The sequence below is a fragment of the Ascaphus truei genome, unplaced genomic scaffold, assembly GCF_040206685.1.
Source record: "Ascaphus truei isolate aAscTru1 unplaced genomic scaffold, aAscTru1.hap1 HAP1_SCAFFOLD_945, whole genome shotgun sequence".
NCBI lineage: Eukaryota > Metazoa > Chordata > Amphibia > Anura > Ascaphidae > Ascaphus > Ascaphus truei.
Genome location: NW_027457284.1, coordinates 61,763 through 88,122, shown reverse-complemented (window position 1 = coordinate 88,122; position 26,360 = coordinate 61,763). Strand labels below are relative to the sequence as shown.

Genomic DNA, 26,360 nt, shown 5'->3' with positions numbered 1-26,360 from the left:
TACCCCCTCTGCACAAAATACAAACAATTATACCCATACAAGTACCTTGTGGAAGTTGTTGCCCTCTATCTTCCTGTGGTCTCTCCCTGTTTCTCACCGTGCCTCCTCCCATTTCCTTGCACCTCTGCGTCTCCGCATATATCCCTATACTCAGAGCCGGCTCCGGTCAGTGACATGGGATGCCCAAATATGAGCATACCCATATATGGGCATCCATGCCACTGACCGGAGCCCGCTCTGTTGCGGATATGGAGAGAGACTGGGAGATTTACATCCCCTTATAATTCATATGGTGCATAGTACCGGCACGTATTGTTTTACCGGTACTGTGTACCTTCCTACTTTCACACTGGTACAGTATATGCTGCAGTGGGACTGAGAGGGATATATTGGTAACACATAGTCATTGTTGGGGGAATTCAATCCATTTTGAAAATAGTAATGAAATGTTTTTTACTTTTCTTTTTTTTCAGTAATGAAGAATGAAACATTTCTGTTAAAATTGAATTGGAGGTGAACTGGATTCAAAATCAACTCTGCACCAGTGTGAATTGATGTTCTTTAATGTTCTGATAAGGTACATGCAACATCTCTTCCTCAACCCCTGCACCACTCTCTGCCTCTTGCCTCTCTCTCTCCACCTCCCTGCTAAGCGTATTAACCCATCTAATGTAATCCACATTCCATGTCTCACTTTACTCTTCACTTCTCACGTGCCCTCTGGAATGACTGCTCTCTGACTAACAAGGTCTATTTGTACATGACCTCTTCTGCTCTCATCCACCACCTCTCATTCCCCTCACCCCTGTCCTACTCGATACCTCAGCTTAATTGAACTCTCTCCTCTGACATCTACCCTTATCTCTAACCTCTCCTCACTTTCTGCTTAAACTAACTATCTTGTTAACTTTTACAATGCTATCATCTCCTCCTCCCTCCTCCTCCTCCCTCCTCCATCATATATATGCCCCTTCTAGGCTCTGACACACTCATCCCTCTAAGGCCATGATTATCATGGGCACATGCTTGGTCATCCACAGTGTGTGCGAGCGATGCAGAGCCGCCTCGGACCTCAGTGCAGGGATTGCTGCATACCCCCAGCATCTGTCACCCACAAACAATACACACACTAATACTCCCCACAATACACACTATAATACCTCCTCAATACTAATCTCCCCAATAATATTATAGCTCCAAACACAATATACACAACACCCTTACACAAGATACACAATCTAGTACTCTCCTCTGCACCTCTACACACAATATAATACTCCCACACACACAATATACACACTACCCTCCTACCCCCATAAAATACAACCAATAATACACACACACTTTGTGGATGTTGGGACCAGCTCCCGGCATGCACCAGTGAAAGAGAGAGGCCCGCAGAAGCTCGGAAGAACTCCCTCCATCCGTGCCTTCCTCCGTTTCACATCTTCTCCCTGTCTCTCTCCCTCCCTTTCCTTGCATCTCCCTGCGTCTTTACGTATACCCAGTCAGTGACGGCTCTGGTCACGTGATGCCTTAATATGGGCTTATCCATATATGTTCATCCACGTCACTAATGTGATGCCCGCACTGTTGCGGAGCTGGTACTTACGACGGGCACTTATTGTTTTATCAGTACTGCGTACCTGACTCTACCGGCCTACTTTCAACACTAGTACAATATGTGCTTCACTACGAGTGAGTGGGGAATATTGGCATCACACAGTCACTGTTGAATATGCCATTCAATCCATTTTGAAAATAGTAATGCAATGTGGTTTTGTTTTGTTTGCTTTTTGCAGTAATGAAGAATGGAAAAGTTATATTAAAATTAAATTGGAGGGGGACTAGATTCAGCATTTCATCATGAACTCTGCACTTGTGAGAATTTAACTTCTTGAATACCCTGACAGGTACACGCAACATTAAGACTATAATCTGCTGTGCAAGCTTTCGTGCTATACCTCCCCCTCAGGTTTTGATTTATACATTTGCTCCCTCAATTCATGTCCTCTAATATTTGAAAGCTCTCTCCTAGCATTTTCTCTTTACCACAGAACGTCATCCCAATGTAACCTCTCTCTTGTTCTTTCTGCTTGCTGTTTCCTCACTCCTCTGTTAAACTTTTCTAATTTCTCTAACTTCCACACTCCTGCTTTTATCCACATGTTCTCCTCTTTCCTTCCCCTACCTTTGCATGTGTCTACACACTGCACCATTTGTACAGACCTCTATTGCAGCTATTTCTGCACTGCTCAATGAAAAGCACTCTTTAATATCCTATTCTCTGTGCCCCCTCTCTCTGCGCCCCCTCTCTCTCTGCGCCCCCTCTCTCTCTGCGCCCCCTCTTTTGGCGCCTCCTCTCTCTGCGCCCCCTCTCTCTGCGCCTATCTGTCTCATTCTCTCTACGTCCCTCTCTCTCTACATAGAGCTATCTCTGTCTCTCTCTACACCTATCTCTGTGTCTCCTTCTATGTTTGCTGATGTGTGGGATATCTCTTATAATCTTGAACCTGCTCATATACACATCGGGCCTCCCTGCCTCTGCCTCCCTGCTAAGAGTGTTAACCTATCTAATGTAATCCACATTCCTTTCCTTACTTTTCTCTTCCCTTCTCCTATGCCATCTGGAATGTCCGTTCTCTGACTAACAAGGCTCTAGTTGTACATGACCTCTTCTGCTCTCATCATTCACAATCAGTCATTCCCCTCACCCCATCTTACCTGTCCCACTGATTTTCCTCTGCTTAATTAAACTCTCCTCTGACATCTACTCTAACCTCTCTCTCTCTCTCTTTCCGCTTAAACTAACAATCTTATTAACTCTTACAATGCTATCCTCCTATCTATATGCCCCCTCTAGGCTCTGACACACTTGTCCCTCTAGCCCACACCCTTGGCTAAATTCCCAAACATGTTCATCACACTTCCACTCGCTGTTCTTAATGCCTATGAAGGAAATCACACAATTGATATTTGATTTTTCTACAGTAAAAATGTCTCCAGTCCTGTATAAAGCTGCTCTCTGGGGCCAAACCACACTACTTTTTTTTCACATTCATCAACACTCAAATTTAATTTACGCTGTCTTTTTTTCCCTGTATTTGACTCCCTCCACTAACCTTCTCCTCACACTTGCCATCCTTCCTTCACTTCTCCTCAAGCATTTGACTACTTCAGAGGCAATGTGGATGCCACCCACAAGGAGATTCCTTCTGTCCCTTCCCCCTTCTCTCCTTCTACCTAATTCTCCTTCTGCATTTGACTCCTTTTCTTCTCTTACAGAGCTGGAAGCTAATCATCTTCTCTTCTCCCTCTACCACATGCCCTCTAGATCGTATCCCCTCACACCTTACTGCATCTCTTAGTCCCCACTCTCACCCACATCTTCAATTCCTCCCTATTCTCTGGCTCTTTACCCTCTTACTTTAAGCCTGTAGTGGTCACCCTTTTCTCAGAAACAACCTACACCCTATGTGCCTTACTAACTACCGCCCTGTATCCCTCCTGCTGTTTGTCTCCTAATTGCTAGAATGTCAACATTCTTAAATCACATTCCCTCCTGGATCCTTTACAACCTGCCTTTCGTACAGCTCGTTCTACAGACTGTGCTTAAAGCAAATTCCCAAGGTCACTTTTCCCTACTAATCCTACTTGATCTATCTGCTGCGTTTGATGCTCTCAATCACTCTCCTCCTTCATATTCTAAACTCTCTCTTGGTATCCGTAACACAGTTCTTTCCTGGTTTTCATCATAACTTTCCTGTCACACATTCTCCATCTCTGTTGCTAACATGTCTTTGTCTTCTATTGATCTGTCTGTGGGTATACATCAGGGCTCTGTTCTGAGATCTCTCTTTCTCTCTACATACTATCATTTGGTGACCTCATCAACTCTTTGTGACAATCCTATAAATAACAAATACAAATATCAGGTCATGGGAATAAGTGATTTGGACATAAAAGTAACATTTCGGAAGTGTGGACAACTAATACATCTTGTAGATTGCCTTTACAGTGTGATGTCATTGATTCAGTAGATTGTGTGCAGACCAGGACTGCAGTACAGTGTCACTCACATGGATGACTTGCGTGGTAGAAGCTCAAGAACAAGGATGTCAAACTCCAGTCCTCGAGGGCAGCAAACAGGCCAGGTTTTCAGGATATCCCTACTGAAAACCTGGCCTGTTTGGGACCCTCGAGGACTGGAGTTTGACATGCATGCTCTAGAAGGAGCACAGCTGTGGGTGGGAGGTGGATTTGCTTTGCATCAAATGGTTTGGAGCAAGGTTTATTGTATGTATTATCATAATAACAATGCAATGCTTAACTTTTATTTCAGGAGGGATGACTGCAGAACAGAAGTGAATATTGAAGCCATGTGTTCCTTTTCTTGCAAAAGAGAAAATTTGAAGGACAGTTGAAGAGAAGGAAAATTACTACACAGAGACAGATAAGCAATGTGTATATTTCTCATTTACCATTTAGTATTTGTCGTTTTATTGACTCCACACAATCCGGCTGCTACGGGTTTCACATTGAATATTTTCATCTCTACTCTACCCCTTCCTGTGATCTGAACCATGCAAGTTTTCGTTGATTCAATACATCATGAGTAGAGGGTGGCTACAGTATGAAGTAAAGACCCAAGGACCACATCTACTACCATTCATAACAAGAACATGTGCAGTAGCGCACAGCTGCAGTTCTATGTGATTGTTATGAAAGGTTGAGGTGGTTCAATTCTATGAATCTGGAGTGGGATGGATCCTGTTTGCATCATATGGTTTCATCTAGGCCAGTAGATTATATAACTCTCAGTACAGGTTACACATGGCATCAGTATTAGTGATTTAAAGAGGAGGAAAGCTTCAATGTGGAGAACAAAGCCAAGTAATGTTGAAGTTACTCCTTTTACCATTTACTTGGTCAGTCTGTACTGTCTACTCTCCACACAGCTGCTAAGGATCTTCCATTTTAAATACTTTCACCTCCTATTCTGCACTGCTTTGCTGCCCATTATTCAGAGATGCGTTCCAGTCATGTTTAGCACTCTGAATCTCTCTGCAGTCATTGGTTCAGCACATCATGGGTAGAGCATGGCTACAGATACAGCAAGCTATTATTATTTTACCGGCTGATCACCCATAATATTGCATTAAAACATAGAATATCACTTAATTTCCAAAAGATTCAGTGATGCTGATAATGCAGAATCTCACAACATTTCCCATCATAATGCCATAATGCACAAGTGGGAGAAATAATCCTTGCTATATCTGTACATTGTGTGACGTATTACCTCAATGACCAATGAGAGCAAGTACATCTTCTGTATAGAGCGGCTGTGTTATGATGCAGTTATTGATCATCATTGACATAATCACAAGAATCTTATGCAAAGGGAAATTGTCCGCAGCGAAGTGAGATTTCAGCCCCCAAACGTCTGTAATATTAATGCAATGTCTTACTTTTGTTGCAGTGAACACTGAAGAGACGGATCTACTACAACACTGTACAGGATGAGCATACGCTACAAGCAGCAAAATGATCTTGCAGTTGACAGTATGTTGTTCTGGTAATGTGCACAATTATTATTTATGGGCTACACACCACAGTGCTGGACATATTCTGTTAACTTCAACTCTACTCCTAACATGGAGATGTCTTCCTGGTGTTACTGATTCAGTACATCATATGCACAGTGTGGTTATGATATGATGGATTGATTTAATGAACCCACCAACCAATGATGACATCTGCATCATCTTCTGTAAAGTGCAGCTACAGCATGATATTATCAGCATTTGGTGCGGTATAATCAGAGGTATCTATGTGCTTTTGTGCCTGTTTTAAGTCCTCCAGCTTAACGCCCCTACACCTCCCACTACACAGGCATACTTACTTATGCATACACTGACATCTGGCATACCTACACACACCCCAGGGCCACTTCCTTCCCCTGATGTCAGGGAGAGGATGGGCATGCAGAGTGCAGTAAGTCTCCACGTTACTCTGGCCAACAGTCTTGGCCTACCTCCAGCATCTGTCACCCACAACATCTGTTCCCTCCTTGTAAAGTGCTGAACTATCTCACCTGGGTCAGTGCTATAGCTGATCACAGTGCCCGATCAGGATGTCACTGTGACAGGCAGCAGTGCAGATTGACCGGTCAATCAATGCAGTGCCGCAACATATGCACTAAATGAGATTTCCGTGCCCCCAGTCAGGTTACTCCCTGGGCAGTGACCCTGCTCACACCCTCCCCTAGTTCCACCTCTGATCACAATTATCTCTCTTGGAGAGTGTAGCAAATTGGAGTTGGGGGAATCTCACCTCTGCCATGCATGGTCACAATCTGGGCACAGGACCCAAATAGTGGGCAATGTGGCACTTCTTACAGTAGAGAATAAGTAACTTTATTCTTTACTTGTGTATTAAGGACCTTATTTGCATTAAATTCAGTCCACATGGGACCAAGACTTTCTGGCTTACTGAACAAAGTGGAATTGTTTCGTAGAGGGTGGAGAATTGTATTTTATCTGAAATTACCCCCTCTGCACAAAATACAAACAATTATACCCATACAAGTACCTTGTGGAAGTTGTTGCCCTCTATCTTCCTGTGGTCTCTCCCTGTTTCTCACCGTGCCTCCTCCCATTTCCTTGCACCTCTGCGTCTCCGCATATATCCCTATACTCAGAGCCGGCTCCGGTCAGTGACATGGGATGCCCAAATATGAGCATACCCATATATGGGCATCCATGCCACTGACCGGAGCCCGCTCTGTTGCGGATATGGAGAGAGACTGGGAGATTTACATCCCCTTATAATTCATATGGTGCATAGTACCGGCACGTATTGTTTTACCGGTACTGTGTACCTTCTTACTTTCACACTGGTACAGTATGTGCTGCAGTGGGACTGAGAGGGATATATTGGTAACACATAGTCATTGGTGGGGGAATTCAATCCATTTTGAAAATAGTAATGCATTGTTTTTTACTTTTTTTTTTGCAGTAATGAAGAATGAAAAAGTTCTGTTAAAATTGAATTGGACGTGAACTGGATTCAGCATTTCATCATCAACTCTGCACCAGTGTGAATTGACGTTCTTTAATGTTCTGACAAGGTACATGCAACATCTCTTCCTCTACCCCTACACCACCCTCTGCCTCTTGCCTCTCTCTCCACCTCCCTGCTAAGCGTATTAACCCATCTAATGTAATCCACATTCCTTGTCTCACTTTACTCTTCCCTTCTCACGTGCCCTCTGGAATGTCTGCTCTACGACTAACATGGTCTATTTGTACATGACCTCTTCTGCTCTCATCATCCACCACTTCTCATTCCCCTCACCCCTGTCCTACTCGATACCTCAGCTTAATTGAACTCTCTCCTCTGACATCTACCCTTATCTCTAACCTCTCCTCACTTTCTGCTTAAACTAACTATCTTGTTAACTCTTACAATGCTATCATCTCCTCCTCCCTCCTCCTCCATCATCTATATGCCCCTTCTAGGCTCTGACACACTCATCCCTCTAAGGCCGTGATTATCATGGGCACACGCTTGGTCGTCCACAGTGCGTGCGAGCGATGCAGGGCTTCCCCGTCGCCTCGGACCTCAGTGCGGGGATTGCTGGAGCGACAGGCATGCGCTAACTTTGCCTTCTGTTGCGTGCTTACTATAGACGCAGCCTAACCCATGCATTGGTTTAATTCACAAGCACGCTCTCATCACACTTCATCACATCACACTGCTGCTCTTAACACCTATGGAGGAAATCTCACAGTCTGATTTTCTACACTAAACCTTTGTCCTGTTCTGTAAAACTCTGCTCCTTTTTTTAAGGTCAAACACTACTTTTTCCTCACTCATCAACACTCCAATTTCATTCACACTGTCTTCTATGTATTTGAGTCCCACCACTGACTTTCTCCTCCCACTTAACATCCATCCTTTATTTCTCCTCAAGCCTTTGCTCACTTGAGGCAAGGTGGATGCCATCCACAAGTAGATTCGTTCTCTCCCTTCCCCCTCTCTCTTTTTCTATCTAGATCTCATTGCACTCTTGACTCCTTTTCTCCTGTCACAAAGCTGGAACCTGATCTTCTCTTCTCCCTCTACCACATGCCCTCTCAATCCTATATTCTCACTCTCACCCACATCTTCAATTCCTCCATATCCTTTGGCTCTTTCAACTCTTCCTTTTAAGCATGCAGTGGTCACCCCTATTCTCAAAAATAACCTTGACCTTGTGTGAATTTCTAACTATCGCCCTGTATCCGTCCTACCATTTGCCTCCTAATTGCTAGAACGTCTTGTGATCTCCCGTTTGATCAACATTCTTAAATCACATGCTCCTCTGGGCCCTTCACAATCTGCCTTTCCCAATGTAACCAATTATGTACATAAAGAAAATTCCCAAGGTCCATTTTACTTACTAATCCTGCTTGATCTCTCTTCTGCTTTTGATACTGTCAATCACTCTTCTCATTCATATTCTAAACTCTTTCTTCGTATCCGCAGCAAACTTATATCCTGGTTTTCATCATACTTCTCCATCACACATTCTCCATCTCTGTTGCTAACGTGTCTTTGTCTCCTGTTGTTTTGTCTGTTGGTATACCTCAGGACTCTGTTCTGGGACCTCTCTCACTACATACTATCACTAGTTGACCTTATCAACTATTTTGGCCCTTGATATCATCTCTATGCAGATGATACACACACCTATCCACCCTACCGTCACTCCTGCAATTTAGTTCCTAGTTTCGGGTGGCCTCCTGGCTATATCCTCCATGGATGACACTCTTCTGCCTTAAACCTAATGTCTAAAACTGAGCTCCTCATATTTCCCCCTAAATCTGGCCTAATATCACCTTTCTCCATCGCAGTAAACAGTACTACCATCATCCTGTCATGAAAGCACATTGCCTAGGAGTAACATTTGACTCTTCCCTTTCCATCTTCATTCACGACACTGGCTAAAGTTTGTCGATTCTTCTCTGTAATATTTCCAAGATTTGCCCTTTTCTCTGTCAATCTACTGCTAAAACGCCAATGCATGCCCTTATCGTATGGGTTAACATACTGCTAACAGGGCTCCCTGCTTCACAACTTTCTCATTTGCAATCTATCCAAAACTCTGCTGCTTGAATAATTTCCCTTTCTCCCACAACAGTATCTGCTCATCTCCTCCTCCTCCTTAAATCCCTCTCCTTGCTTCCCATCAAGTTTCAGATCACCTACAAAGTTCTCCTCCTTACCTTTTTGTTAAGGTTCTCTATTAGTGGTGTACCGAGTACCCGGCGTTACCCGACACATTTCCAGCTACCCGGACATTACTCGAAACCGGCCACTGAGAAGCGGACTTGGCCGGGTAATACCCGGCGTCGGGTAATGTCAGGGCAGCTGGAAATAATCTTTTATACTTACCTTTCCTAAGACATCTAGGATCAGCAGCAGCAGTCCTCTGATGTTGGCAGCATCAGAGGTGTCTTCACCTGGCGGGGGGAGCTGCAGGAATCACTTCCACAGCACCGAAGCAGGTAAGCTGTGTCTGTGAGCCTGCAGCTCCCCCGCCGGCTGAAGACACCACAGATGCTGCCACCGTCACAGGACTGCTGCTGATCCTAGATGTCACCGCCACCCGGAAGGTAAGTGCCAAACCGTGTACCCGACCGGGTAGAACCTTTCATTTTGGCCGGGTACCCGTTACCCATTTTTTTATAGTTGAGGACCCAGTCCAACACTATTCTCTATTCATCTGCTCCTTCCTACATATCATCTTTGGTCTCGTTATGCCCTTCCTCGTCTCCTAAGCTCTACTAATAACTGTCTCCATTATACTTCTTACACCTCTACTGCGCACTCGCTCTCTTGCCTGAAACCCTTTCCCATCAATTTACCTGTGAAACTCACACACACTCAGTATATGCCAACATACCCTCTTCCACCCACATTTAAGATCAACCTTAAAATTCACAACTTAAATGAAGCATTTCAATAGCTTTTACTCGTTGCTACTGTCACTCATTCAGTCACTAACTATTGTTCCCAAGAAGTGCTTTATACTACAAGTACCCACCATTAAGGACAAGCATTGTCATCTACTGCACTTGTTCCCCCACCTGTTGTCTCTCTGTAAGTCTCCTTACATTTCTCTTAGATTGTAAACTACCCAGGACAGGGATTTACTTTCCTATTGTCTGTTTTTGTTTGTTGAACTTATTGTATAATAATTTCCTGTACTTTTTGGTCTCTCTTGTAAAGCGCTGAGTACACAATGGGTGGTATATAAATAGAGATATATGCAGAGTCTAGAGACAAGGCACACGTGTATAGGTAGCTACAGTTTATCCGGGACCGTATGCATCCTTGAAGTGCCTGTCCCAGTTATTTTCTATTGATTGCAATGTAGGAGTGTCTGTCCTGTCTTATTTTTTTTATTATTATTATTATTATTATTATTATATATACAAAGATATATACAAAGATTGTTTCCTGTCGTTAGCATGACATAGTGTGACACAGTGTGATGTCATTGATTCAGTAGATTGTGTGCAGACCAGGACTGCAGTACAGTGTCACTCACATGGATGACTTGCGTGGTAGAAGCTCAAGAACAAGGATGTCAAACTCCAGTCCTCGAGGGCAGCAAACAGGCCAGGTTTTCAGGATATCCCTACTGAAAACCTGGCCTGTTTGGGACCCTCGAGGACTGGAGTTTGACATGCATGCTCTAGAAGGAGCACAGCTGTGGGTGGGAGGTGGATTTGCTTTGCATCAAATGGTTTGGAGCAAGGTTTATTGTATGTATTATCATAATAACAATGCAATGCTTAACTTTTATTTCAGGAGGGATGACTGCAGAACAGAAGTGAATATTGAAGCCATGTGTTCCTTTTCTTGCAAAAGAGAAAATTTGAAGGACAGTTGAAGAGAAGGAAAATTACTACACAGAGACAGATAAGCAATGTGTATATTTCTCATTTACCATTTAGTATTTGTCGTTTTATTGACTCCACACAATCCGGCTGCTACGGGTTTCACATTGAATATTTTCATCTCTACTCTACCCCTTCCTGTGATCTGAACCATGCAAGTTTTCGTTGATTCAATACATCATGAGTAGAGTGTGGCTACAGTATGAAGTAAAGACCCAAGGACCACATCTACTACCATTCATAACAAGAACATGTGCAGTAGCGCACAGCTGCAGTTCTATGTGATTGTTATGAAAGGTTGAGGTGGTTCAATTCTATGAATCTGGAGTGGGATGGATCCTGTTTGCATCACATGGTTTCATCTAGGCCAGTAGATTATATAACTCTCAGTACAGGTTACACATGGCATCAGTATTAGTGATGTAAAGAGGAGGAAAGCTTCAATGTGGAGAACAAAGCCAAGTAATGTTGAAGTTACTCCTTTTACCATTTACTTGGTCAGTCTGTACTGTCTACTCCCCACACAGCTGCTAAGGATCTTCCATTTTAAATACTTTCACCTCCTATTCTGCACTGCTTTGCTGCCCATTATTCAGAGATGCGTTCCAGTCATGTTTACCACTCTGAATCTCTCTGCAGTCATTGGTTCAGCACATCATGGGTAGAGCATGGCTACAGATACAGCAAGCTATTATTATTTTACCGGCTGATCATCCATAATATTGCATTAAAACATAGAATATCACTTAATTTCCAAAAGATTCAGTGATGCTGATAATGCAGAATCTCACAACATTTCCCATCATAATGCCATAATGCACCAGTGGGAGAAATAATCCTTGCTATATCTGTACATTGTGTGACGTATTACCTCCATGACCATTGAGAGCAAGTACATCTTCTGTATAGAGCGGCTGTGTTATGATGCAGTTATTGATCATCATTGACATAATCACAAGAATCTTATGCAAAGGGAAATTGTCCGCAGCGAAGTGAGATTTCAGCCCCCAAACGTCTGTAATATTAATGCAATGTCTTACTTTTGTTGCAGTGAACACTGAAGAGACGGATCTACTACAACACTGTACAGGATGAGCATACGCTACAAGCAGCAAAATGATCTTGCAGTTGACAGTATGTTGTTCTGGTAATGTGCACAATTATTATTTATGGGCTACACACCACAGTGCTGGACATATTCTGTTAACTTCAACTCTACTCCTAACATGGAGATGTCTTCCTGGTGTTACTGATTCAGTACATCATATGCACAGTGTGGTTATGATATGATGGATTGATTTAATGAACCCACCAACCAATGATGACATCTGCATCATCTTCTGTAAAGTGCAGCTACAGCATGATATTATCAGCATTTGGTGCGGTATAATCAGAGGTATCTATGTGCTTTTGTGCCTGTTTTAAGTCCTCCAGCTTAACGCCCCTACACCTCCCACTACACAGGCATACTTACTTATGCATACACTGACATCTGGCATACCTACACACACCCCAGGGCCACTTCCTTCCCCTGATGTCAGGGAGAGGATGGGCATGCAGAGTGCAGTAAGTCTCCACGTTACTCTGGCCAACAGTCTTGGCCTACCTCCAGCATCTGTCACCCACAACATCTGTTCCCTCCTTGTAAAGTGCTGAACTATCTCACCTGGGTCAGTGCTATAGCTGATCACAGTGCCCGATCAGGATGTCACTGTGACAGGCAGCAGTGCAGATTGACCGGTCAATCAATGCAGTGCCGCAACATATGCACTAAATGAGATTTCCGTGCCCCCAGTCAGGTTACTCCCTGGGCAGTGACCCTGCTCACACCCTCCCCTAGTTCCACCTCTGATCACAATTATCTCTCTTGGAGAGTGTAGCAAATTGGAGTTGGGGGAATCTCACCTCTGCCATGCATGGTCACAATCTGGGCACAGGACCCAAATAGTGGGCAATGTGGCACTTCTTACAGTAGAGAATAAGTAACTTTATTCTTTACTTGTGTATTAAGGACCTTATTTGCATTAAATTCAGTCCACATGGGACCAAGACTTTCTGGCTTACTGAACAAAGTGGAATTGTTTCGTAGAGGGTGGAGAATTGTATTTTATCTGAAATTACCCCCTCTGCACAAAATACAAACAATTATACCCATACAAGTACCTTGTGGAAGTTGTTGCCCTCTATCTTCCTGTGGTCTCTCCCTGTTTCTCACCGTGCCTCCTCCCATTTCCTTGCACCTCTGCGTCTCCGCATATATCCCTATACTCAGAGCCGGCTCCGGTCAGTGACATGGGATGCCCAAATATGAGCATACCCATATATGGGCATCCATGCCACTGACCGGAGCCCGCTCTGTTGCGGATATGGAGAGAGACTGGGAGATTTACATCCCCTTATAATTCATATGGTGCATAGTACCGGCACGTATTGTTTTACCGGTACTGTGTACCTTCTTACTTTCACACTGGTACAGTATGTGCTGCAGTGGGACTGAGAGGGATATATTGGTAACACATAGTCATTGGTGGGGGAATTCAATCCATTTTGAAAATAGTAATGCATTGTTTTTTACTTTTTTTTTTGCAGTAATGAAGAATGAAAAAGTTCTGTTAAAATTGAATTGGACGTGAACTGGATTCAGCATTTCATCATCAACTCTGCACCAGTGTGAATTGACGTTCTTTAATGTTCTGACAAGGTACATGCAACATCTCTTCCTCTACCCCTACACCACCCTCTGCCTCTTGCCTCTCTCTCCACCTCCCTGCTAAGCGTATTAACCCATCTAATGTAATCCACATTCCTTGTCTCACTTTACTCTTCCCTTCTCACGTGCCCTCTGGAATGTCTGCTCTACGACTAACATGGTCTATTTGTACATGACCTCTTCTGCTCTCATCATCCACCACTTCTCATTCCCCTCACCCCTGTCCTACTCGATACCTCAGCTTAATTGAACTCTCTCCTCTGACATCTACCCTTATCTCTAACCTCTCCTCACTTTCTGCTTAAACTAACTATCTTGTTAACTCTTACAATGCTATCATCTCCTCCTCCCTCCTCCTCCATCATCTATATGCCCCTTCTAGGCTCTGACACACTCATCCCTCTAAGGCCGTGATTATCATGGGCACACGCTTGGTCGTCCACAGTGCGTGCGAGCGATGCAGGGCCTCCCCGTCGCCTCGGACCTCAGTGCAGGGATTGCTGGAGCGACAGGCATGCGCTAACTTTGCCTTCTGTTGCGTGCTTACTATAGACGCAGCCTAACCCATGCATTGGTTAAATTCACAAGCACGCTCTCATCACACTTCATCACATCACACTGCTGCTCTTAACACCTATGGAGGAAATCTCACAGTCTGATTTTCTACACTAAACCTTTGTCCTGTTCTGTAAAACTCTGCTCCTTTTTTTAAGGTCAAACACTACTTTTTCCTCACTCATCAACACTCCAATTTAATTCACACTGTCTTCTATGTATTTGAGTCCCACCACTGACTTTCTCCTCCCACTTAACATCCATCCTTTATTTCTCCTCAAGCCTTTGCTCACTTGAGGCAAGGTGGATGCCATCCACAAGTAGATTCGTTCTCTCCCTTCCCCCTCTCTCTTTTTCTATCTAGATCTCATTGCACTCTTGACTCCTTTTCTCCTGTCACAAAGCTGGAACCTGATCTTCTCTTCTCCCTCTACCACATGCCCTCTCAATCCTATATTCTCACTCTCACTCTCACCCACATCTTCAATTCCTCCATATCCTTTGGCTCTTTCAACTCTTCCTTTTAAGCATGCAGTGGTCACCCCTATTCTCAAAAATAACCTTGACCTTGTGTGAATTTCTAACTATCGCCCTGTATCCGTCCTACCATTTGCCTCCTAATTGCTAGAACGTCTTGTGATCTCCCGTTTGATCAACATTCTTAAATCACATGCTCCTCTGGGCCCTTCACAATCTGCCTTTCCCAATGTAACCAATTATGTACATAAAGAAAATTCCCAAGGTCCATTTTACTTACTAATCCTGCTTGATCTCTCTTCTGCTTTTGATACTGTCAATCACTCTTCTCATTCATATTCTAAACTCTTTCTTCGTATCCGCAGCAAACTTATATCCTGGTTTTCATCATACTTCTCCATCACACATTCTCCATCTCTGTTGCTAACGTGTCTTTGTCTCCTGTTGTTTTGTCTGTTGGTATACCTCAGGACTCTGTTCTGGGACCTCTCTCACTACATACTATCACTAGTTGACCTTATCAACTATTTTGGCCCTTGATATCATCTCTATGCAGATGATACACACACCTATCCACCCTACCGTCACTCCTGCAATTTAGTTCCTAGTTTCGGGTGGCCTCCTGGCTATATCCTCCATGGATGACACTCTTCTGCCTTAAACCTAATGTCTAAAACTGAGCTCCTCATATTTCCCCCTAAATCTGGCCTAATATCACCTTTCTCCATCGCAGTAAACAGTACTACCATCATCCTGTCATGAAAGCACATTGCCTAGGAGTAACATTTGACTCTTCCCTTTCCATCTTCATTCACGACACTGGCTAAAGTTTGTCGATTCTTTCTCTGTAATATTTCCAAGATTTGCCCTTTTCTCTGTCAATCTACTGCTAAAACGCCAATGCATGCCCTTATCGTATGGGTTAACATACTGCTAACAGGGCTCCCTGCTTCACAACTTTCTCATTTGCAATCTATCCAAAACTCTGCTGCTTGAATAATTTCCCTTTCTCCCACAACAGTATCTGCTCATCTCCTCCTCCTCCTTAAATCCCTCTCCTTGCTTCCCATCAAGTTTCAGATCACCTACAAAGTTCTCCTCCTTACCTTTTTGTTAAGGTTCTCTATTAGTGGTGTACCGAGTACCCGGCGTTACCCGACACATTTCCAGCTACCCGGACATTACTCGAAACCGGCCACTGAGAAGTGGACTTGGCCGGGTAATACCCGGCGTCGGGTAATGTCAGGGCAGCTGGAAATAATCTTTTATACTTACCTTTCCTAAGACATCTAGGATCAGCAGCAGCAGTCCTCTGATGTTGGCAGCATCAGAGGTGTCTTCACCTGGCGGGGGGAGCTGCAGGAATCACTTCCACAGCACCGAAGCAGGTAAGCTGTGTCTGTGAGCCTGCAGCTCCCCCGCCGGCTGAAGACACCACAGATGCTGCCACCGTCACAGGACTGCTGCTGATCCTAGATGTCACTGCCACCCGGAAGGTAAGTGCCAAACCGTGTACCCGACCGGGTAGAACCTTTCATTTTGGCCGGGTACCCGTTACCCATTTTTTTATAGTTGAGGACCCAGTCCAACACTATTCTCTATTCATCTGCTCCTTCCTACATATCATCTTTGGTCTCGTTATGCCCTTCCTCGTCTCCTAAGCTCTACTAATAACTGTCTCCATTATACTTCTTACACCTCTACTGCGCACTCGCTCTCTTGCCTGAAACCCTTTCCCATCAATTTACCTGTGAAACTCACACACACTCAGTATATGCCAACATACCCTCTTCCACCCACATTTAAGATCAACCTTAAAATTCACAACTTAAATGAAGCATTTCAATAGCTTTTACTCGTTGCTACTGTCACTCATTCAGTCACTAACTATTGTTCCCAAGAAGTGCTTTATACTACAAGTACCCACCATTAAGGACAAGCATTGTCATCTACTGCACTTGTTCCCCCACCTGTTGTCTCTCTGTAAGTCTCCTTACATTTCTCTTAGATTGTAAACTACCCAGGACAGGGATTTACTTTCCTATTGTCTGTTTTTGTTTGTTGAACTTATTGTATAATAATTTCCTGTACTTTTTGGTCTCTCTTGTAAAGCGCTGAGTACACAATGGGTGGTATATAAATAGAGATATATGCAGAGTCTAGAGACAAGGCACACGTGTATAGGTAGCTACAGTTTATCCGGGACCGTATGCATCCTTGAAGTGCCTGTCCCAGTTATTTTCTATTGATTGCAATGTAGGAGTGTCTGTCCTGTCTTATTTTTTTTATTATTATTATTATTATTATTATTATTATTATTATATATACAAAGATATATACAAAGATTGTTTCCTGTCGTTAGCATGACATTGTGTGACACAGTGTGATGTCATTGATTCAGTAGATTGTGTGCAGACCGGGACTGCAGTACAGTTTCACTGACATGAATAACTTGTGTGGTAGAAGCTCTAGAAGGAGCACAGCTGTGGGAGGGAGGTGGATTTGCTTTGTATCACATGGTTTGGAGCAAGGTTCATTGTATGTATCGTCAATAATAATTATAATAATAATAATGCAATGCTTAACTTTTTTATTTCAAGAGGAAAGACTGCAGAACAGAAGTGAATATTGAAGCCATGTGTTCATTTTCTTGCAAAATAGAAAATTGAAGGACAGTTGAAGAGGAGGAAAATGACTACACAGAGACAGATAAGCAATGTGTATATTTCTCATTTAGTATTTGTCGTTTTATTGACTCCAAAAAATCCGGCTGCTAAGGGTTTCGCATTGGACATATTCACCTCTACTCCACCCCTTCCTGTGATCTGTACCATGCAGATTTTTGTTGATTCAATACATCATGAATAGAGTGTGGCTACAGTATGAAGTACTGACCCAAGGACCACATCTACTACCATTCATAACAAGAACATGTGCAGTAGCGCACTGCTGCAGTTCTATGTTATTGCTATGAAAGGTTGAGGTGGTGCAATCATATGAATCTTGAGTGGGAGGGATCCTGTTTGCATCATTTAATTTGATCTAGGCCAGTAGAGTATATAACTCTCAGTACAGGTTACATATGGCATCAGTATTAGTGATTTAAAGAACAGAAAAACAGGAGTGGAGAACAAAACCAAGTAATGTTGAAGTTACTACTTTTTACTATTTACTTGGTCAGTCTGTACTGTCTACTCCCCACACAGCTGCTAAGGGTTTCCATTTGAGATACATTCACCTTCTACTCTGCACTACTGTGCTACCCTCTATTCAGAGATGAGTTCAAGTCATGTTTACCACTCTAAATCGCTCTGCAGTCATTGATTCAGCACATCATGGGTAGAGCATGGCTATAGATACAGCAAGCTTTATTTTACCCTAATATTGCATCAAAAAATAGAATATCACTCAGTTTCCTACAGATTTACTGATGCTGATAATGCAGAATCTCACCCTCCCATCATAATACACCAGAGGAAGAAATAATCCTTGCTATATATGTACATTGTGTGACATATTGCCTCCATGACCATTGATGGCAAATACATATTCTGTATAGAGCAGCTGTGTTATGATGTAGTTGTTATTGATCATCATTGAGATATAATCACAAGAATCTTATGCAAAGGGAAACTGTCATTAGCATAGTGGGATTTCAGCCCCCAAACTTCTGTAATATTAATGCAATGTCTTACTTTTATTGCAGTGAACACCGAAGAGACGGATCTACTACAACAGCAAAATGATCATGCAGTTGACAATATGTTGTTCTGGTAATGTGCACAATTATTATGTATGGGCTCCACACCACAGTGCTGGACATATTTTGTTAACTTCAACACTACCCCTACCATGGAGATGTCTTCCTGTGATTGGTGTTACTGATTCAGTACATCATATGCACAGTGTGGCTATTATATGATGGATTGATTTAATGAACCCACCAAACACTGATGACATCTGTATCATCTTCTGTAAAGTGCATCTACAGCAGGATATTATCAGCATTTGGGGTGATATAATCAGAGGCATCTATGTGCTTTTGTGCTGGGTAAAGTCCTCCAGCTGAACCGCCCCCCGCCCCCCACCCCCCTACACCTCCTGCCACACAGGCAAACTTACTTACACACACAGCACACTTACTTATGCACACTGACACTTGGCATACCTACACACACACACCCCACAGCCACTGGCATGCATGCAGAGTCCTGGGCATGCAGGATGGGCATGCAGAGTACAGAATATCTCCACCTTGCTCTGGCCCGTACTCTTGGCCTACCCCCAGCATCTGTCACCTACAACCTCTGTTCCCTCCCTGTAAATTGCTGCACTAACACACCTTGGTCAGCGCTGCAACCGATCACAGCACCGGATCATGTCACTGTGATAGGAAGCAGTGCTAATTGACCGGTCAATCAATGCCACGTGGCAACATACGCACCAAAAGAGATTTCCATGCCCCCTGACAGGCTACTCCCTGGGCAGTGACCCTGCTCATCTTCCACCTCTGATCACAATATTCTCTCTTGGAGAGTGTAGCAAATTGGAGTTGGGGGAATTTCACCTCTGCAGTGCATGTAGAGTCCTGTATGCAGAGTACAGAAAGTCTCCACCTTAGTCTGGCCCGTACTCTTGGCCTACCCACAGCATCTGTCACCCACAAATAATACATACACTAATACTCCCCACAATACACACTTTAATACCTCCTCAATAATAATCTCCCCAATAATATTATAGTCTTAAACACAATATACACAATACCCCCTAACACAAGATACCCAATCTAACACTCTCCTCTGCACCTCAACATAATATACACACTATAATACCCTACACACAATATAATACTCCCACACACACACAATATACACACTATCCTCCTACCGCCATAAAACACAACCAATAATACACACACACTTTGTGGATGTTGGGACCAGCTCCTTGCATGCACCAGTGAAAGAGAGAGGCCTGCCATCCGTGCCTCCCTCCGTTTCCCATCTTCTCCCTGTCTCTCTCCCTCCCTTTCTTTGCATCTCCCTGCATCTTTGCGTATACCCAGTCAGTGACGGCTCCGGTCACGTGATGCCTTAATATGGGCTTATCCATATATCTGTTGCAGAGATGGAGAGAGACCTGGAGATTTTACATTTCCTTATAATTCATATTGGTACTTAGTACGGGCACTTATTGTTTTATCAGTACTGGGTACCTGACCGTACTGGCCTACGAGTGAGAAGGCAATATTGGCATCACACAGTTACTGTTGAATATGTCATTCAATCCATTTTGAAAATAGTAATGCAATGTGGTTTTGTTTTGTTTGCTTTTTGCAGTAATGAAGAATGAAAAAGTTATATTAAAATTAAATTGGAGGGGAACTGGATTCAGCATTTCTTCATGAACTCTGCACTTGTGAGCATTGACCTTCTTGAGTGCCCTGACAGGTACACGCAACTTTAAGACTATAATCTTCATCAACTGCTGTGCAAGCTTTCGTGCTATACCTCCCCCTCCGGTTTTGATTTATACATTTGCTCTCTCAATTCATGTCCTCTAATATCTGGAGGCTCTCTCCTAGCATTTCTCTCTACCACAGCACGTCATCCCAATGTAACCTCTCTCTTGTTCTTTCTGTTTACTGTTTCCTCACTGCTCTGTAAAACTTTTCTAATTTCTCTAACTTCCACACTCCTGCTTTTATCCACATGTTCTATACACTTTCCTTCCCCTACCTTTGCATGTGTCTACACAAAGCACCATTTGTACAGACCTCTATTGCAGCTATTTCTGCACTGCTCAATGAAATGCTCTCCTGCACATCCTATTCTCTTCCACCTTCCCTCATTCTCTACGCCCCCTCTCAAAGCCCCCTCTCTCTATGTCTCCTCTCTCTACGCCTATCTGTCTCATTCTCTTGACGCCCTTCTCTCTCTACATATCCCTATCTCTGTCTCTCTCTACACCTATCTCTGTGTCTCCTTCTATGCTCGCTGATGTTGGGGGATATCTCTTATAATCTTGGACCGGCTCATATACACATCAGGCCTCCCTACTAAGAGTGTTAACCTATCTAATGTAATCCACATTCCTTTCCTTACTTTTCTCTTCCCTTCTCCTGTGCCCTCTGGAATGTCCACTCTTACTAACAAGGCTCTAGTTGTACATAACCTCTTCTGCTCTCATCAGTCACAATCAGTCATTCCCCTCACCGCATCTTACCTGTCCCACTGATTTGCCTCTGCTTAATTAAACTCTCCTCTGACATCTACTCTAACCTCTCTTCTCTCTTCTCTCTCTCTCTTTCTGCTTAAACTAACAATCTTATTAACTCTTACAATGCTATCCTCCTATCTATATGCCCCCTATAGGCTCTGACACACTCATCCCTCTAACCCACACCTTTGGCTAAATTCCCAAACACACTCATCACACTTCCACTCGCTGTTCTTAATACCTACGGAGGAAATCTCACACTTTGTTTGATTTTTCTACAGTAAAAATGTCTCCTGTCCTGTATAAAGCTGCTCTCTAGGGCTAAATACACTACTTTTTTCCACACTCATCAACACTCAAATTTAATTTACGCTGTTTTTTTCTCTGTATTTGACTCCCTCCACTGACCTTCTCCTCCCACTTGCCATCCTTCCTTCACTTCTCCTCAAGCATTTGACTACTTCAGAGGCAAGGTGGATGCCACCCAAAAGGAGATTCCTTCTGTCCCTTCCCCCTTCTCTCCTTCTACCCAAATCTCCTTCTGCACTTGACTCCTTTTCTTCTCTTACAGAGCTGGAAGCTAATCATCTTCTATTCTCCCTCTACCACATGCCCTCTAGATCGTATCCCCTCACACCTTACTGCATCTCTTAGTCCCCACTCTCACCCACATCTTCAATTTCTCCCTATTCTCTGGATTTTTGCCCTCTTACTTTAAGCCTGTAGCGGTCACCCTTTTGTCAGAAACAAACTACACCCTATGTGCCTTACTAACTACCGCTCTGTATCCCTCATGCTGTTTGCCTTCTAATTGCTAGTGTCAACATTCTTAAATCACATGCCCTCCTGGATCCTTTACAACCTGCCTTTCGTACAGCACGTTCTACAGACTGTGCTTAAAGCTAATTCCCAAGGTTTTTCCCTACTAATCCTACTTGATCTATCGGCTGCGTTTGATGCTCTCAATCACTCTCCTCCTTCATATTCTAAACTCTCTCTTGGTATCAGTAACAAAGTTCTATCCTGGTTTTCATCATAACTTTCCTGTCACACATTCTCCATCTCTGTTGCTAACATGTCTTCGTCTTCTATTGATCTGTCTGTGGGTATACATCAGGGCTCTGTTCTGAGATCTCTCTTTCTCTCTACATACTATCATTTGGTGACTTCATCAATGCTTTTGGCCTTAGATATAATCTCTATGCGGATGATACACACACAAATCTATCCACCCCTGTTCTCACTCCTGCAATCCAGTCCCTACTCTTGGGTTGTCTCCTGGCTATATGCTCATGGATGGCACTCCACTGCCTTAAACTTAATGTCTAAAACTGGGCTCATATTATCCCCTTTCTCCATCACAGTAAACAGTACTACCATCTATCTTGTCATCAAACATGTTGCATAGGAGTAACATTTGGCTCTTCAATTCCATCTCCATTCACATGCACGGCTATGGGTAAAATGTGTTGCCTCTTTCTCTGTAATATTGCCAAGATCTTCCCTTTCCCCTCTCAACCTACTGCTAAAACTCCAATGTATACTGTTATCCTATAGGTTATTTTAACATACTACTAACAGGCCTCCATGCTTCACAACTTTCTCCTATGCAAAACTCTGCTGCTTGAATTATCTCACTTTCTTCCACAACAGTCTCTGCTCATCTCCTTAAATCCCTGTCCTGGCATCCCATCAAGTTTTTGTATCACCTACAAAGTTCTCCTCCTTACCTTTTTGTTAAGGCTCTCCATTAATCTGCTCCTTCTTGCATATCATCTTTGATCTCTCGTTATGCCCTTGCTTGTCTCTTGCACTATAACCATAACTGTCTCCTGTAAACTTCTTTCACCTCTACTGTTCTCTCACTTGCCTGAAACCATTTTCCATCACTGCACCGTACATGTGAAACTTCCTCACACTCAGTATATGCCAACATAACCTCTTCCACCCACATGTAAGACCAATCTTAAAATTCACGACTTAAATCAAGCATTTCAAAAACTTTGACTCGTGGCTACTGTCCCACACCCACAGTCACTGCTAACAACTATTGTTCCCAAGATGTGCTTTCTACTAATTGTACCCACCATTAAGGACAAGCATTGTCATCTACTGCACTTCTTCCCCCAACTGCTGCCTCTCTTTAAGTCTTCTAACATTTCTATTAGATTGTAAAGTTCCCAGGGCAAGGATTTACTTTCCTATAATCTGTTTTTATTTGTCGCACTTATTTTTTAATTATTTTTCCCCTCTCCCCTAATGATATACATATAGGTTTTCCTGTCATTTGCATGACAGAGTTATTATGGTTAACTATTGCATCATGTAGACTGCCTTTTCAGTGTGATGTAATTGATTCAGTACTTTGTGTGCAGACTGTGACTGCAGTACAGTGTCACGAACATTAATGACTTGTGTGGTAGAAGCTCTAGAAGGAACACAGCTATGGGAGGGAGGTGGATTTACTTTGGATCACATGGTTTGGCGCAAGGTTCATTGTATGTATGATCATAACCATGCAATGCTTAACTTTTATTTCAGGAGGGAAGAACAGTGAATATTGAAGCCATGTGTTTCTTTTCTGTCAGAAGAGAAATTTTGAAAGACAGTTGAAGAGGAGGAAAATGACTACACAGAGACAGATAAGCAATGTGTATATTTCTCATTTAGTATTTGTCGTTTTGTTGACTCCACACAATCCAGCTGCTAAGGGTTTCGCATTGGACATATTCCCCTCTACTCTACCCTTCCTGTGATCTGTACCATGCAGGTTTTTGTTGATTCAATACATCATGAGTAGAGTGTGGCTGCTGTATGAAGTATTGACCCAAGGACCACATCTACTACCATTCATAACAAGAACATGTGCAGTAGCGCACTGCTGTAGTTCTATGTGTTTTATTAAAGGTTGAAGTGGTGCAATCATATGAATCTGGAGTGGGATGAATCCTGTTTGCATCATATGGTTTCATCTAGGCCAGTAGAGTATATCTCTCAGTACAGGTTACACATGGCATCAGTAGTAGTGATTTAAAGAACAGAAAAAACAAGAGAAACTTCAATGTTGATAACAAAGCCAAGTAATGTTGAAGATACTCCTTTAACTATTTATTTGATCAGTCTGTACTGTCTACTCCCCACACAGCTACTAAGTCTTCCATTTGAGATACATTCACCTCCTACTCTGCACTGCTGTTCTGTCCTCTATTCAGAGATGAGTTCCAGTCATGTTTACCACTCTGAATCACTCTGCAGTCATTGATTCAGCACATCATGGGTAGAGCATGGCTACAGATACAGTAAGCTTTATTTTACCGGCTGATCATCCATAATATTGCATTAAAACATAGAATATTACTCAGTTTCCAAAAGATTCAGTGATGCTAATAATGCAGAATCTTACAACACATCCCATCATAATGCACCAGAGGAAGAAATAATCCTTGCTACACTACCGACACGTTTTATTGAAGCACGGCTAGCACCGCAAGCCGGGGGATGCCCCGGCGTGCTAGCCGCACTCCCTCAGCGTGCCGCGCATCACCGATGCACGGTCACGCGTCATCGGGTGCCTGCGCCCCCTGCACGCGCGTCCAGGGCTCCCCGAGGGAGCACTGGTGTCCCGCGATGTGGGGGACAGCGGCAGGGGGTTCCGGGGGACCCGACGGACCCGGCAGCGGAAGGGAGAAAGCCCCGATCGGAGGGCGCTCCTCCGCTGCTTCGGCGTGCGCCCGGCACCCTCCGGCGCGCGCCAGGTTACTGCTGCGGCCAAGAACGGGCAAATGCTCGAATAAACTCGGCCGCAGCAGTATATCTGTACATTGTGTGACGTTTGGCCTCCATGACCATTGATAGCAAATACATATTTTGTATTGAGCGGCTGTGTTATGATGTAGTTGTTATTGATCATCATTGAGATATAATCACAAGAATCTTATGCAAAGGGAAAATGTCTGCAGCATAGTGGGATTTCAGCTCCCAAACTTCTGTAATATTAATGCAATGTCTTACTTTTATTGCAGTGAACACTGAAGAGACGGATCTACGACAACACTGCACAGGACAAGAGCAAACACTACAAGCAGCAAAATGATCTTGCAGTTGCAAGTATGTTCTGTAATGTGCACAATTATTATTTATGGGCTACACACCACAGTGCTGGACATATTCTGTTAACTTCTACCCCTACCATGGAGATGTCTTCCTGTGATTGATTCAGTACATCATATGCACAGTGTGGCTATGATATGATGGATGGATTTAATGAACCCACCACCCACTGACATCTGCATCATCTTCTGTAAAGTGCAGCAGGATATTATCAGCATTTGGGGTGGTATAATCTGGGGCATCTATGTGCTTTTGTGCCTGGATAAGTTCCTCCAGCTGAACCACCCCCCTATACCTGCCACACAGGCATACTTACAGAGCACACTTACTTATGCACACTGACACTTGGAATACACACACACACACACACACACACACACAGACACTGTCATGCATGCAGTGTCCTGTATGCAGAGTACAGAAAGTCTCCACCTTACTCTGGCCCGTACTCATGGCCTATCCCCAGCATCTGTCATCCACAACCTCTGTTCCCTCCCTGTAAAGTGCTGCACTAACACACCTGGGTCAGCGCTGCAGCTGATCACAGTGCCGGATCATGATGTCAATGGGATAGGCAGCAGAGCTGATTGACAAGTCAATCAATGCAGCTCCGCAATATATGCACCAAAAGAGATTTCTGTACCCCCTGTCAGGCTACTCCCTGGGCAGCGACCCTTCTCACCCCTCTCATTCCACCTCTGATCACAATAATCTCTCTTGGAGTGTGTAGCAAATTGGAGTTGGGGGAATCTCACCTCTGTAGTGCATGGTCACAATCTGGGCACTGTACCCAAATATTGGGCAATGTGGCACGTCTTACAGTAGAGAATAGAATAAGTAACTATATTCTTTACTTGTGTATTAAGGAACTTATTTGCAATAAAAATTCAATCCACCTGGGACCAAGACTTTCTGGTTTTCTGAACAAAGTGGAATTGTTTTCCTATAATTTTATATTCTCTGAAATGTAACATCACAATAAAGTACTCCTATTTTTTTCCTTTGTGCTTTTTTATGGACTTTTCCTTTATGTATTTCACTTAATGGGACTAATTACCTTACGATTAGATTTCACTTGTATTTTCTTGGGTTACTCTTTGGAATTTCTCTCTGTGTTCATTTATACTATCTTATTTAGAGCAGTCTTTGCCATTGGACCCCATTTCTTGCCAGAGAGATCTGTAACACAGAGTATTGAAGAGAGTACAGAACAGCGGTGAAGTAGATTTTTATGCTTCTAGGCAGCCTCCCTTCTCACCATGTATTCTGCCCCCGACGGTCTCTTGCACTGCTCCCTCCTACACCCACTCTCCTCACTCTTCCCTCTCCTCCCCGCT

At 43.4% G+C, this 26,360-nt stretch overlaps 1 long non-coding RNA gene across 4 annotated transcripts in view; it reads left to right on the top strand.

Annotated features, from left to right (window-relative positions):
• The window catches only part of LOC142486550 (uncharacterized), a 60,517-nt gene extending 34,494 nt beyond the window's left edge, over positions 1-26,023 (top strand). For 3 of the 4 annotated variants that reach the window (XR_012799021.1, XR_012799022.1, XR_012799020.1), the window contains 6 exons: positions 474-577; positions 17,295-17,412; positions 18,401-18,467; positions 20,034-20,144; positions 23,455-23,564; positions 24,936-26,023. This is a non-coding gene — a long non-coding RNA (uncharacterized LOC142486550). Of the gene's footprint in view, positions 1-473; positions 578-12,009; positions 12,100-13,541; positions 13,654-17,294; positions 17,413-18,400; positions 18,468-20,033; positions 20,145-23,454; positions 23,565-24,935 lie in introns of those variants that run through there. The other variant, XR_012799023.1, reaches the window with a different exon arrangement.
• Positions 26,024-26,360: the final 337 nt, after the last annotated feature.